This window comes from Festucalex cinctus, chromosome 20 (genome assembly GCF_051991245.1).
Source record: "Festucalex cinctus isolate MCC-2025b chromosome 20, RoL_Fcin_1.0, whole genome shotgun sequence".
In the NCBI taxonomy this organism is placed as follows: Eukaryota; Metazoa; Chordata; class Actinopteri; order Syngnathiformes; family Syngnathidae; genus Festucalex; species Festucalex cinctus.
In genome coordinates, this window is record NC_135430.1 from 13,202,418 (window position 1) to 13,218,239 (window position 15,822).

Genomic DNA, 15,822 nt, shown 5'->3' on the forward strand with positions numbered 1-15,822 from the left:
CAGTAAACACAGCAATGGCCTCCGTTTCCCACCGGAAAGCCGACGGGCGAACAGCCAGAACCTGAGCGTGGGCTTCCTATCACAGCGCAGTGTTGCACTTTTAAAGGCATCAAACTGCCACTGTTAGCTGTGACTGACAGGTGCAAGCTTTGCATCTCTGGGAAGAAGAAGAGAGCTTCTAGAAAAACAACCCAAAAAAAAAAAAAAAAAGCAGAGTTGAGTGATCGGTGTCTCTCGCTCTGAGGGTTGGAGGGCGTTCAACGGTTTAACATGATAAATCTCGGGATTCTGCAACTGTAATGTTCTGGACAGTTCTCTCCTCCTTTCAAGGATAAGTGGAGCTGGCGGAAATGGCTCTCTACTGCTTCCAGTCATTAATCAGGTCATCCAATTACCACATCACTTGATAGTGGACAAGTAGGAGCAAAATTTGGAAACACTACTTAAGGTGCTTTTCCGCAAGCACTCCTTAGATCACGGGTTGTTTTCATCACGGGCCACGGTGTAGTTAAGGTTGCCCTCAGGGGGCCGGTTATTACTCGGGAACCACATAAATGTATCATCGTTATGGGTGTAATGTAAAAATCAGAGTTCAGTATGTATGTACCTTGGATTTAAAATCTTTTGCTTTTCATTTGGTGAGGTGATGAAACACAATTCCAGGTTTCATGACGTTGAAATTTAACTTAAGAGCGTTTTTTTTGGAGTGCAACACCAATAGTTTGTCATCGTTTTAGGAATGTCAGATAAGTGAAACAATAACTGTGCTTATTATCTTTTAAAAACACTTCTCAGAAGCAGCCATCAGGTTATATTTGAAGTGTCTCCATGCATGCATTTTTAAAAAATCAAATTGTTTCTTACATTATTATCAAAGTGCTTGTCCTATCTCTTCTCGAAACATTTTTTCGCTTGACAGATAACTCGATTTGAAGAGAAGTTGAGATGTCACTGATGGCCCAATCTGGCATGTGGGCCTTGAGTTTGAGTCAACCTTAACTTTGACGCGGCCCGTTATGAAAACAGTTTTGACACCCCTTGATTAGACCAGCGACTTAACGGATCTAGCAGTTATCAGACGCATACATGGTCAATATTTTCTCTCTTTGCTTTGTTCAGAAGTCGGATTGCAAAGCGTCTTTTCATCACGTCAATGAGGATAATGAGAGCAAAGCTTTTAAAGTGTGTTCACTTGTCAACATATGCCACCTCTGCTTTTTTGGTCTTTAATAGCACTGCTGTAGTCCATGTTTGCATTTTTTTGATCCGTTGTCAGATGTTTTTTGTGTGATGCATTTTGGCAAACAACGTTTACTGAATTGTGAATATGCATCAATGGGTGCGCTGTACAGGAGGCTCAATTTCTAGATCACTATCATTGTTTACTCACTGGATGAATGCACCCCTTAGTTTGGTGGATGCCCTAATTTAATTCATTCCCTCCCAGACATTTTCACTGAAGCAAGCCCCTTCGCTCCCGACTGTTTTACTGGATTTTGACTGATTTTGCAAGGCCCACAAAATATTGTGTTCTATTGCTATAAAAACATGCAACCTACCAAAAGAAATTGTAGTCTCTTTTTTTCATCAGAAAAAAAAAACTATATTTGTATCTGTTTCCGTTTTGCAGCATTTAGCATTAGAATATAGCTAATTTTCATTATTATTCCCAAACCTGTTGAAAACAATGTGGAAAAGCGCTTTTTGCAACATGGCTCCAGTTGATCTCTTATACTCAGCTGCCGCCAGCTGGCCGTGTTTTGCAATAAGTACCATTGCTTTAAGCGACCTCTTCAGGTCAGAGGCTGCATCAAAGCCTTCTGTATGCTTTAGCATAAAAAACATTTTAAAAAAATGGGACCATGACAGTATTTAAAATACGTTTTAATACTTTTTTTTTTTGGAGCACATGAGTTAAATATCAATTATCCTGTCGTGAGGTGTGATCCGAAAAATTCCAAAATCCAAATATTTTTACACTTTGCAGATAATCGTGAATGTTAAACCTGTCCAATATTTCAGATGGCAAATTCTTCTGTGTGTCGGTTAGTTTGGCTAAGATAGGAGTCAGTAATTTTCATCTGAAATGGGAAATATAGCCAGTTAATTTACCAATTTAAGCATTTTCCCTTCCTTGTGAAAAACTTCTCTAAATTCTGTGCTTAGCAATTATCCTGTGTTGTGTCATGTAATTAGAAAAAGTCACTGAAAGGAATCGTAAATCTTCAACTTGTTCAGTAAACATGTTAAGTTGAGTTTAGATGAGCCATGGACTCTGTAGTTGTGACATACTTCGGAATGAGGGAGGTTGAGAACAGTGGTCGGAAAACCACATTCCACCCAAAATAGCTTTTTCTCACCATCTTTAATTTCCTATTCCTTCCCAAGCAGCTGCTGTGATGGATCATTTTGTCAGTCTAATAGCAGCTCCGAATCCCTGGATTCTCTTTGCTCCGTTTCCACGGGAGCTTCCGCGTGAACGATTGGTGCGGGAGAATCGGGAAAGCAGAAGGGATCAACTTGGGCTTTATTTAGGCTCTACCTGCTCTTGCCTTTTAATTTTTTTTCCCCTTGCTCTGTCAATATTAACTAGCTGTCGCTCGCCTCTTGATTTTTGAAGGAGCCCAGTATAAATGATGCAGTCCTTCAAGCTTGCACAAGCCTCTCAATCATGCATGAGTGGTGGATAAGTGATGGAAGCAGCCGTGGCCCCGCCACTCTCCCCTCCGTGCCTCCCTCGCAGCTCTCCATTTGAACATAAGGTGGAGGAAGGGAGTCGGGGGGGGGGGGGGGGGGGGGGGGGGGCTACTCCGGATGGTGGAAGTGGATGAGAGAGATTTCCTATCACACCCACCGCTCAAATATCAAGAGCACAAAAGCAAGCGAGTGATGTAGCAGCAGATGTGCGTTACAGTGGGAGTTATTTCAACTAGAGCAGTAAAATCAAGGTGTCAGTCAGCCCTTGTCTTTGTTCGCGCCACAACGACACACTGTTTGATCATAACATTTTCTTTGCATTAATGCAACATTTATTAGACATGGCTGCCTAACACATTTCCAATTAGATAACCGGAATGGCGGATTTTTTTTGCTTATGTTGCCGTTTCTACCATTTGATTCAAACCTCAGTTACTGTAGTGGACACACCCTTTAGACTACTTGATCCAATCCGAATGTTAATTTGTCGGTCATCTTAGACTTTTAGCACCATTTTGTAACAGAAACAGCAGCACCTACAGAAAGTCTGTCAGATATAATGTGTGTACGGTAACATTGTTCCCAGATGTTTCCAGAAATTTACAAAACATTTTACATGATTTCGCATCTGCCATAAACAGTATTGCTCAGGATTTTTTTTTTGTGGTGACATCACATGTCACTAGGCAGAATTGGTTAAAAAAAAAAAAGAGAGATATCCTCCTGACTACCAACAATTCAAATTTGTCCTCTGTAGTGGACCTTTTTAAACCTGAATATCCCCCACCCAGTGCATACGATTGAATTACCTCCTTTTGTGCTCTATAGAGGACATTCGGAGCTTTCCAATGATACCAAATGTGTAGGGGCTTTGCTACCTTTGATTGTATCATAAAAAAAAAATAAAAAATGGCTTCCCTCAGTGCAAGCACTTTTTAGGGAAGAGGAAGAGTAAATGTACTGTATAACACTTTTTATTGAACAAATTTAGGCTTTAAATGTTGTTAGCATGTTTTCTATAAGACTCTTAAGAACACATAGTATTGTTTGAATTATTTTAACTGTATTTGAGCCTAACATTTAAGTTTAAAAAAAATGTCCTCTGTAGTGGACATATCATAGTTTAAAAATGAAGCCTTTTTTTTTTTCAAAAAAATATTTTTCAGTATTACAGTTACTTCACAAAGATTGGGGAATACCAATATATATATGTATATATATATTTTTTTTTATTTTTATTTTTTTTATTTATTTATCTTTTTTTTACTGGTAGTCAGGCGGATAGGACATGGGAAGTTTGCAGGATGTTTCAAAATCCCAATTTTCTGCCACTTCGCAACCCATGATGAATCAATGTCCAACAATGGTGACATCATGTTGTATAGTGAAATTCTTATTGCCAGGCAGAATTTGAAGCACTCATGGTCATTTTCCAAATTATCTCTGAAAATATACCAGCTATTTTATACCACATTGAGAAACGACAAAATGTGAACGTTTTTCAACTGTATTGCATGGGATTCTTTGACGTTATGTAATGCTTGTTGTCAGGCAGAATTTGTTGGGCACCAAATGACCATATGCCATAATAAGAAAGACACAGTAAAGGCGGCTCTGGTGGACGATGTCGATTCCCTCCGGTAGGACGTTTAGGTCACATTTGGATGACACGTTTCTTTCTCATCTTGCAATGATGGCATCGGCTCCCAATGGAACAAACATTAAAAAGACAGAGGAAGCACAGTACTTACACTATCAAGGGAATTGATGTTCTGGATGTATACAGGAAACTCTCTGTCAGATAACACACGTACACATCTTGCTGAAGGTCAGTCAGTCTAAAGAAGCGTTTTTATCAAACATGACGCTGTTTTCCTCACTTAGCGAAAAGAGCATGCAGGTAGTTTGTCTTTTATGTGCAATCCCAACACCATGCAGCTAATAGGGTTTTAATTAAAGAGGCCTAAATCTGTGAAATATGATATTCTGACAAGATCAACAATGTGCTTTGAGCAAGAAAAGGCTCACGGCTATTACTTTCACTTTCCTTCCATGATAGAAGCTTTTCTTTGCCAAGCCAGTGGATTGTCCGCAGTCTTCAGGACCTTGATGCTTTGAGTTTTGCCGAATGTGCCCCATGATGCTTTTAGTACGGCAGGATCTTACGACACCTATTAAGTGCGTGAGTCCATTCACAGCTTTTTATTTTTTCCAAATGGCCAATATTAGTGAAATGGACAAAGGTGGGAAAATGGGAAAACGTGTTTTTTGGCAGCTACTTCAAACACGATGTTGTTTATGTGATGTTCTACTAAAAGCAAAAGTGATTTCAAAAGTACGTAGCAAACCAGAACAGTCTGCTAATGTAGTTATTTATGTATTTATATCAGATATCAGTGCAAGATTTAATTTACTTCCTGAATGACTTTTCCATTTCACGCCCCTATCACTTGGTCTTGACCAAATATGTAACGATTCATTATTGTAAATGTTGCGCCGATTTAACATTGTGGACACCGATGGTTTACTCAAAGTTTGGAGAGGAAAATCCCCAAAATCTCATTTTAGGCTCAATTGTTTGTAAGTGGCTGCGCAAATTTTCTAGATTCTCACGTGGTATCGGAATTGAAACCACCAAGTCTCAAATGAAAGCAATAGTTGGTTTCACGCATCTAATTGTACGAATAGAGTAACCCGCATCAGCTAACTATCAGAGGCAACAAAATCCCGGCTCTACCTCTTATGTGCCAATTTGCCAGGAATGCCGTAGAAAAGTGCCTCGACATTTTTACAGAATGACTGACTGGACAGAGGTCACAAGGTAAATCTTTCTCATAATCCCGCCTGTAAATTCCAAGGCAGTAATACGGGGAAACACCGACGGGCACATCGGGAAGCTGCAAAGCGGAGTGATTGAGGTCGATGCAAAAGGTCCTCTTTTTCCGAGCAATTTCCCCGCTCCCATTGCAACCAATCAGAGGAACCGCCGAGCTCCTTTGGCGTCCCTCAACGGTACAATCCGGCCCCTCTCTTTCGGAATTCAACCAATGCGTGAGGGCTTGTGATATTGACACACTTGTCATTTTTCCCCTCACTGGAGAAAAAAAAAGCCATAAAGTGTTTACTTTATTGCTTCGTTTGAAACTTTGGTGGGAAAAAAATAAAGACAAAGGAGCCGGCTGTTAGTTTTTAAGTGGCCTCCAGGGACGGTGAGCGCTATATCAGTTGTTGTACTTATTAAACCACCGGCAAGTGGCATTTAGACGTGACACTGCATTTGGCCTCCAGCATGTGGCTACTTATTACCAGCATGTGTGGAGACCCTTGTAGGACGTGAGGGAAGGAAATACAGAGTAAATATTACATGGCTGGGGGTCAACTGGATGTTGATGTTTTTCCTTGGGAGATGCCGCCCCTTAGTAAGGTTTGTCCAGTCAAAATACATATCCGTGCAGAATTTTTTATTTTTTTTGCGTCGTTTCATTTAAAGGGAACACAACATAGAATATTGACTTTTTATAAAGAGATAGTTATGTGTCTGGAGTGCTTACCTGACACATTAAGTGTGAAATTAAACAATCAAAAAAATCTTTCGCCTTTCATCTATTTTGAAAATGTTGTTACAGTTTAAATGATTTACATCCTGTAACATCCGTCCACATATTGAGGACTTTGTTCATGATATATTTGTCTAGGGTCTGTGAAGATCCAGGGCCCCTTTCAAGCAACCATATCACACAGAGATGTTATCGCCCAGAAACACCCACACCACTATCATGCTATCATGCTATCATGTTAAAGTCAAAATCAAAAGGTAAGCAGAGCTGCATTGTTTTGTTGGATGTGCAAATTAGCATTAGCTAACAATGTTAGCTTCTGCTAAATGTCAGTTGTTAATGCAGTAATGTTGTTTGGGGACATGTTCATTTGATGCTAATTTAAGAATTTTTGAGGTATTTTGTTGTAATTTTAATATTTTTTTAATGTAATATATTAATTTTAATTGTTTGTAATTTAATTGCAGAGTATATCTATGAAGTATCAGAAAAAAGTCCATCTGTTGTTTCACCTAACCCTTAATTTAAAAAACAAAAAAACAAAAAAAAAAACAACTAAATATTATTATTATTATTATTATTATTATTATTATTATTTTGAAAAACCTTGATGTGCTAGAGGAAAAAAAAAACAGGCAGATTCGGAATCAGTGCAAAAATGCTGACATTTTTTTTTTAGACAGATTATACTTGACTTGGCAACTCAAAGAGGCTTTAATCTGATTGGACGATACATATACTCATACTGGAAGCAATGCAGCCAAATGATGAGAATAAACTGTTGGGAATAACTTTCAATAAATTTCATGGACCAAATATTCCAATTTCAGTTGTAAACGTAGGTCAGTGCTTCGAATAGTGTTTCGGCCAGCAGAGAAGGCCCGCTCAGTCTTCAGTTTAACAATTTGTAGCACCACTACACTGAAAAAGACCCTTTAATCCTTTTGTGTGCTTCGAATGCTAATAGTAAACCTTGTTAGACCTTGCTTGTTGGCTGAAGTCCGCTTTTGGCACGTCAAAGCAGGTGAACGGCGAACAAGCCCTTCACACAAGGTAACAAGCTTTGACTGTTCCACCCGAAACCTTTTTAATTTTCCGCATCATTAAGAGCTCCGGTGGCACCCGAGGCCGAGAGACCCCCTTTAGGTTGAGGCAGACCCTTTAACGACCTGTTTACCGGGGCGAGGGAACGATGGGACGGCCCGAGCTTGTTAACGCTTTAACGGCCTCGCTGATTGATTTAGGGATTTGCATAAAGGTCACACTTGTTTTAGGGTTGCATCCGAGGTTTATGATGCGCACGGATCATTTGCAGGGATGGGTGGCTCTGATGAAGCGTAATTGGAAACTACCTTTCTCTTTTGTGGCCTCTTGATAGGTTACAAATTAGTGTCGAGCACGGCAAAGACAAGAGGAGTAAATTAGCTTCGACTTTAATGGACGTGCGCTCTACAGCGCCACCTGTGTGTGGTAGCAAAAAAGAAAAATACGTGGATTTCAAAAATATTTGGACATGTTTAAATTATTCAGTGGTGGCTCCATGTGAGTTAAGCAAAGCTGCATTGGGTGATGTTGGATGTACAGATTAGTGATAGCTTCTGATCTGTATTTGCAAAATGATGTAATGGACATGGTTTTCATAGCTAAATGTTTGATGGATAGTTATCATTTAACCAAGATATGTTGTTTTTCAAACAGCAAAAATTGGCAACATTTCAGTGGTCAATAACTATGCTTAATTGCTGCCAAATGCTGCATGAAATTTTTCTTCTTATTTTATGCCTTAAGGCCCGGTCTGCCAGTTTCACTCAGGAAAAAGCACTTTCTAAATACAGGATTTAAACAAACAAACTACTTCGCAATTTACAGATCTGGGCTTCTGTTAATGTCTGGTGGTGATTTTGTCCTAAACCCCCACCCCCCGAGTCAACTGATTATTTTTTTCACTCACTCATTCACACATGTAAGATTCTGTGAGTGAGTGAGTGAGTGAGTGAGTGAGTGAGTGAGTGAGTGAGTGAGTGAGTGAGTGAGTGAGTGAGTGAGTGAGTGGAAAAAAAAAAATCCATGCGTGCTGTCTAATTGCCGCGGGAGTGACGTCACGCAGCCGACAAATTGCCCGGCCCCGTTTGCGTCACGCCACCCCCCGCTCTGTGATTGGCTGTAGGGGTGTAAACACTGTCTTTCCACAGAAACGTCCCGCTGTTTACAACACAAACACAAAATGTCAAAATACAGGCTGGGGGGGTGGGGGTTTAGGACAAAATCACCAACAGACGTTAAGAGAAGCCCAGATCTGTAAATTGAGAAGTAGTTTGTTTGTTTAAATCCTGTATTTAAAAAGTGCCTATTCCTGAGTGAAACCGGCAGGCCGGGCCTTTAAACAAAGGAAGTAATTTTTTATTTTTTTATTTTAGCCATGCAAACTTTTAAGCGTTGAATTGGCCAGGACCCGCTCTTGTCCTTCTCCGACGCAGAAATACAATCTTGGATGCTGGATTTGCATATTAGCATGCGCTAACTGTGTTAGCCTCTGATAAGCTAACTTTATTTGCTCTCTGCTGTTGTCGACCTAAGCATTGGGAATGCCAAGCCACTTTGACTTCATGCTTTTCAAGTAACTATAAGCTAACACTTGCTAAAACATGCATAATGGCTGTCATTTCATTTCGATCCATGAAACAAAAGTTATTTTCATTTTTTATGATAAAAGGTACAAATGTGGTGTTGCATGCTTTTTAATCTTTTCAAACAAAATGTAACACTTATTCAGAGTATTTTAACTGTAGTGATATTTGCCTTAGGCAAGGCAAGGCAAGGCAAGTTTATTTGTATAGCACATTTCATACACAAGGCAACTCAATGTGCTTTACACAAGGAAAGACAACACAAAAGCATCAAAAAACAGTAGTTAACATTCAGAGGAAAAAAAACAAAAAAACAAAAAAACAATAACACCACTTAATTAAAGCTGTTTAAAACTCCCTAATCAAAGGTATAAGAAAAAAGCAAAGTTTTTAACCTGGATTTGAAAGCATTTACACTCGGGGCTGACTTCACTTCTGTTGGCCTATTCCATCTATGTGCAGCATAATAGCTAAATGCAGCTTCACCATGTTTGCTTCGAACTCTGGGTTCCACTAGTTGGCCCAAGTCTGTGGATCTCAGAGCCCTGCTGGGTTTGTACTCAATCAGCATTTCTTGGATATATTCAGGACCCAAACCATTTAGTGATTTATAGACGAGTAGCAGAACTTTAAAATCGATTCTACAGCTGACAGGGAGCCAGTGTAAATCCTTAAGTACTGGAGTAATATGTTCTGATCTTTTTGTTTTGGTCAGAACTCGAGCTGCAGCGTTCTGAATGAGCTGCAATTAGTAAATATAACCCAGCATGTATTAATATTTTGACACATATGCGGTATTATAGTAGGACATTTTTTTTCCAGTTTTTTCGTGGCCTCACAGAACCACAATGGAGCGGCTCTGAATAATTCAACAGGCAAGGCCGAGCTGATAGTGGAAAGAAAAGCCCGTAGACTCGGAATAATGAATGTGAATGTTGTCAGTTAGGTTTAATTTAAAAGGACAAACCTGGCATTTTTCTTTAAAAAAAAAAAAAAAAAGGACTGAATGTTGAAAAGTACAGATTTATTTATTTTTTCTGTCTATATTCAGGCAACTTGAGGGGAACGTGGCAAGCGTCGGGCGCACGCGTTTTTCCCTCCGAACCGGCTTCCTTATCTCGCTGGCTCGGGGGCCCTGCTTTTCTTTTCGGCAACAACGGGAATGAAGATGGTGACATTATGATTTAAAAGTAATCTGTTTTAGCCGCTTTTGACAGCTCCCTCTGCCTTCTCTACGCTCACGTTTATCTTGACGGCTCTGTTGGCACGGCGTAATCCGAGGTTACAAGTTGTCTGGACAAGGACTCCGGGGGGTTGGTGGGGGTACGTGATGGACCTTGACTGAAACAAGTGTGAATTGCATCTGAGCCAGTGTGCGACTAAATGTTTCTTTGATGAATGTGTCGTGCGAATGAGCACAGGCGGAGGAGCTGCTTAGCACAAGACGTGGGAGTAAATCACATACTGTATGTGCAGGTTATAAGTCAAGGCTCACTTTTTAACCTTGACGTTTCAGGCAAGTCCCAAGTTAGAAAATTCAAGTTGACTCAGAAGATTTAGGAAAACTAATCCACCTGTTTGCAGCCATCTATGGAGGCTGACATTTTAGCTCATTCAAACCCAAAATCATGTAAAAAAGTTTTTTTGAATACTTTGTCATTCACTCCCTAAATGTATTTACATGTTTTTTTATGGAGTTTTTTATTTTTAGTTTTATGCAAGAGCATACAGAAGGTTTTGAGGCAGCTTCCGACATGAAGAGGTGGCTCATAGCAATTTTGGTTATTACAAAAAAAAAAAAGAAAGAAAACGGCAGGCAGGTGGAAGCAGAGTATAAGAGATCAGCCAGGACCAAGCTCTTTTTCAAAATATTTTAGGAATAGTGAATATTTTGTTAAACGTATCTGTATTCTAATGCTAATTGTTGTAAAACGGAAACAGATAGACATACTTTTTTTTCCTGATGAAAGAAGAGACTCTAATCTTTCTTTTGGTAGGTTCCATGTTTTTATAGCAATAGAATTGAATATTCTGTGGGCCTTTCAAAATCCAATAAAATAGCCAGGAGTGAAGGGGGTTGCTTCACAGGCTGGGAGTGAATGAGTTAAGTAGCAACGCCCCCTACTGTTGGCCGAATCTGACGTCAAAGTCCCCTTGGGCTAGCATTGCAAATGTTATGGCTTACGTTTTCTGGGTTTGATAGTGATATTTACAGTGCAAGTCTGAGGGAAATTTCAGTTGATCATAGAGGTTGGTGCAGGATAAATGGATATGGCGTTGGCCGAAGACAGGAGAACCGGTTGCATTCACCTGGGCGAATGAGAGGTGCGCCCCCTTGTGTTGAAAAGTAGCTACTACAGTGCATGTACGACTTTTAACAACAGTACATTGTTGAACACATCAAAGTCAAGTCTAGTCTTTAGTTTTAGTCCTAAAATTGGCGACTTGGAAGTGAAGTCACTCAAGTCGAACACGTTGGTGCTAACGGGCTGCGGCATGGCTAACCCAGGGGACGGTTGCCTTCTTCCTCATCCTCATCTGTATGCTGAATTTGACAAATTCCAAATATAACTTTTCACCGACGCCCTGGACGGAGGGCAGGTCAGTTCCCGACGAACGCTTGTGGCCTTTTCCGTGATGGTCGTTGGTCACGACTGGATGCACCGCCTCGGCGTCACGCCGAGTCCTTCCGAGTCACTGCTCGTGACACGCTTTCCCAAGGCTCTCTTTGCGGTCTTTGGCTTCATTGGTTGCTCTATTCCCAGAGACAAACGATTAAATATGTACTATGACTTTCTTCCTTGGTTAAATTTGATGAAGCTAAAATCATGGCAGCACGGTTGCATCGTGTTTAGCACTTCTGCCTCACAGTTCCTAAGAATCTGGTTTGAATCTCAGCTTCGGCATTTCTGTGTCACATTCCAAAAAAATGTGTTTTCTCAAGTTTAAGTATAGTTCTTGTAGAATGAAATGTCTACATTTTTAGGCAGACAGTTTCAATAATATCAGTCACTTTTGTGTGACTGCTTGGCTCCATTTGATTGGTCAAATTTGTAGAAATCACAAGTTGGATTGGTGAAATAGAATCATCTGATGCAAGTAGCAAATAGCACGGGACAGGACAGATGTTGCGAGCCAGCCTGTGCTACGGTGTCTGGTCGGAGTAGTTCATGTGACACATCATTAAAGTTTGAAATCTGTTTTCACATACTCAAAGTAGATACATTTTTATCCAGGCTTGGATGACAACAGTCTTTTTTTTTTTTTACGGGTCAAGTGACATTCGGTTTGCTTTCCAGCCGTGCCGGCGTATTAATAAAATATCGTTATCCTCCCCGTCTCTTCTTGTAGGGCATCGCCACGTACACGTTTGCATTAGCATACTAAAGGTCACTGTTGCTGCTTTTCATAACGTCGGCGCAAGCTGGCGGTGACTCACCGACGTTAAGTAGATTTGGACATGCATCTGTGTGCCGCTCGCATTTGCATTCCGTCCAAGGTGAGCCCGGCGTCTTTGTCGCGTTTTGACATTCAATTTAGTGCGCCGGATTTTCATATTATGTTAACTTTTTGCTGATAATGTGACACCGCCGCGGCTCCGGGGAAGGAATCAATGCATAATACCTTCTATCAGCTGTGAAAGCGCTGTCTAATCCAGTTGTTCTTACATATTGGTCGCTTGCTTCATCGTGCATCCAGCACATGATTGGAATACCAATATGAGGAAGAGCGGACCCCTCGGTGTTTGATCCAATGTTCCGACGGGGGAACGATCACCGGTGAAGACGCCACGTGAAGCACGGCGGCTTTTGTTTGGCGAGATTCTATCAGAATTCAATACCCCCGTACCTCGGTGACTGATGTTGGGACGCGGCGGGAAGGAACAAGTGGTGGAGAGGATAATTACAAGGCTTGTTTCCTGCGCGAGTCATTCACGCGCCAACGGTTATGACAGCCACAGGTCCTTGCCGGCGCATTGTTTTGATGGCATGACAAATGGCTGCCCGATAGCCGCCGCGACAGGCCGGTTGGTGTATTTACCCGCGGACACTGTGCAAATGGAGGCGATGCATTCCCCGTAGAGTTGCCACAATGGATATAGAAAATCTTCACACCCCTGTTCATTTCAATACTTTTGTTTTCTAAAATCAATGTCAATCGCTTAACCCTACATGTACAGTATAATAATAATAATAATAATAATAATAATACTAATAATAATGATAATAATAATAATAATAATAAATAGTCGGATTACCACAAACAGTCACAAAATGAAAACCACTTTGTGGCAAGTCTTGTTTCATCCTTGGTTAATCTGTAACCAATGCCGGTCATTGCCGTGCAGTTTCTTCGTATTCACAGTTCAGCCCTTCATTAAAAACTAAACACCCGACGCCGGTGGCAATGAACCAGGTGGGCGTTGGGGCAGTGTGAGTCCTTGGTCTGACTCATATTTTTGTGTGCCTACTCACTGCGAATGCATTTAGCCCCCCAAAATCCCCCGCTGTGGACTACTTTATGGATTCCTGGAATTGATTTTCTTATTTTAAAAGCTAATGATGTGTATAGAACAGAGAGAGAAAAACAATTGCCCTTATCGAGTGTATAGCTTGTCCTCTGTGGCCGACATGAATAAGTTAGTTTGCTGAGCCTAATTGAAAGCCGTATGAATTCATCAACGGATGAAAGACGAAGCTCGGGATCCCATTAGCGGCTTGACGGATGCTCGCTAGGACCGATGTGTCGCTCCCTCCGATTAATTGACAACAAAGACGTGTATTGATTTTGATCCTTGTCTGACGTAATACACGACCGAGTAGCTGAAGTCGATGAGGGCGTGTTTTTCCAAGCAGGGTTCCTATTTGGAAAGTTCCAGGAGGAAAAAAAAAAAAAAAAAGGAAAATCTTATTGATTTGAAAATTGATCTCGCATAAGGGGAAATCACATGGACAAAGTAGATAAGGCTAGTACAATACTGTACAATAAGCAAGATTACTGAAGTAATATGTTTGTTTCTGACGGCTTCGGATCTCTTTTGCATTGAATTGCCAACTTCTGGCACTAGTGAACTGCTATTCCAGCCCAAGAATCCATTCAAAACTGTATTTATTGATTTGGACTCAGAAACTGCATTTTCTGAAGTTATTAAGGTTGAGCTCATGCAACACAGATGTGAAACTGGTCTCATAAACAGTGCTGACAAAGCTAAATTTGAGCTTAGTGATTCACATGAAATCAACATGTTCAATGTAACATTAATATTAATATTTAGTAGTTTCAGTACTGCTTTTGTGTGCTGCTTCATATCTGTGTTCCATGATGTCTAATGACTGTTCTGGTCAAATTCATAAAACACGGATATGAAGCATTTTCATAGGAAAGCTAAGCTATATTTAATGAAAGATAAAACAAACATAATGACCAATAGTGAGCTACACACCATTTCATTCTTCACCTCTGTATTGCACTGAGTGGACCAACCTCGAGCATCAGTGAACAGTCTATTTCTGGGTTTGAACTTGGAAACTAGATTTTCTAAATTAATGAATCACTGAGCTAATATTTAGTTGCAAGCACTGTTTCTGAGACCTGCATTACATCTGTGTTGCATGGAGTCAACCAAAACTTCAGAAAATATATAGTAGCTTTTGAGGTCAGTACATTTATTTTTTAAATGTTGAACCTTTGTTGAAATAACATTTCACAGGTGCCAGAAGTTGCTGCGCTCAATGCAACACAGATAAGAAGCAGGTCTCAGAAACAGCGGCTATACAACTAAACATTGTCCCATAGGCGAGGACCATTGAACTACATTCTACAGTTTGTGTCCTGGGGAGGAACTAACTTTTTCTCATTTGAGTCTTGTTGAAAAAGTTTAGGCAGCACTTTTTTTGCCCCCCCCTCTGTGCTGATCATGGCCTCAGTTGGTCCCTGTTGTTTGGCCACAGGTTCATGGATGCTGTTTACGGCGCCTGCTTACTTACAATGCAACGTTCCACTCGGCTGCACGCTGTAATGAAAGTGTAAAAGCCGGCGGGGTCGACTCCCGTAAGCACAGTTGGGATGCAAGTTTTGCACCCGGCCTCAATGTTTAATTAGTGCGATTTTTCTTAGTTTTCATCAGTTCAGCCTTTCAACAGCTTCCCCCGTGTTTGCCCCCCGAGTGTTTGATGGGTGGGGGTGGGGAGTAAGGTAGGGTTATTATGAAATTAACTTTGTAATGTACTATATGTATACTCTACGGTTGTGCATGAATGATTCGTGACTCGAATTGAGTGGCAAATTGGCCATTGAAAATGAATGGCGAATTAGAGTCAGAACATGTCATAGCATAGTGTTGTTAGAGAGGACTGTTTGGATGGCCCTTATGTCTCCGTACATGTGACATAATCTACGTGGGCGACATACGTGGTTCATTCGAGTGAACAGAAGTAGTTATGTGATTATTTGTCTGGTTAACGTCGTGCTAGCAATAAAGGAAAGGGAGATTGCAAATTTGGACGCCGGACCTGAGAGACGAGCTAGCTAAGATGAGGCTAGTAGCAAGTAGCAATGTACAGTAGATGGATTTAAACATGGGGCAAAAAGAAAAAAAAAAAAACATCTTGCCGTTGGCCCAGATCCTGGAGGTTAAAGTAAGTTATTTTAAACTAAAAACGTTAGCCTTTCCAGGTGCTGATGCACCTGTGTACACTCTGGAATATGACATTATAAACATATGATGAAGATGAGGCGCAATCTAAGTGTGTTCCATTACCATTTTGATCAAATGGGATTTGTTGGAGTATTAAGTAACCCATTTCAGTTGATTAGGTCATTTAGTAGCGAATGTCGGTCTTTGGTGCAAATCCAGCCTCTATTCAATCAATATCGTCGTTGTATAATCTTAACAAATTTAAAAATATTATTAAATCTATCGAGCAATATAAAGTGACTAA

General features: G+C 40.5%; 1 long non-coding RNA gene across 1 annotated transcript in view; it reads left to right on the forward strand.

Moving 5' to 3' along the window:
* Positions 1-15,822, forward strand: part of LOC144009640 (uncharacterized) — a 124,590-nt gene that overhangs the window by 40,538 nt on the left and 68,230 nt on the right. Inside the window, exon 5 of the long non-coding RNA XR_013281001.1 lies at positions 6,393-6,511. This is a non-coding gene — a long non-coding RNA (uncharacterized LOC144009640). The remainder of the gene's footprint in view (positions 1-6,392; positions 6,512-15,822) is intronic.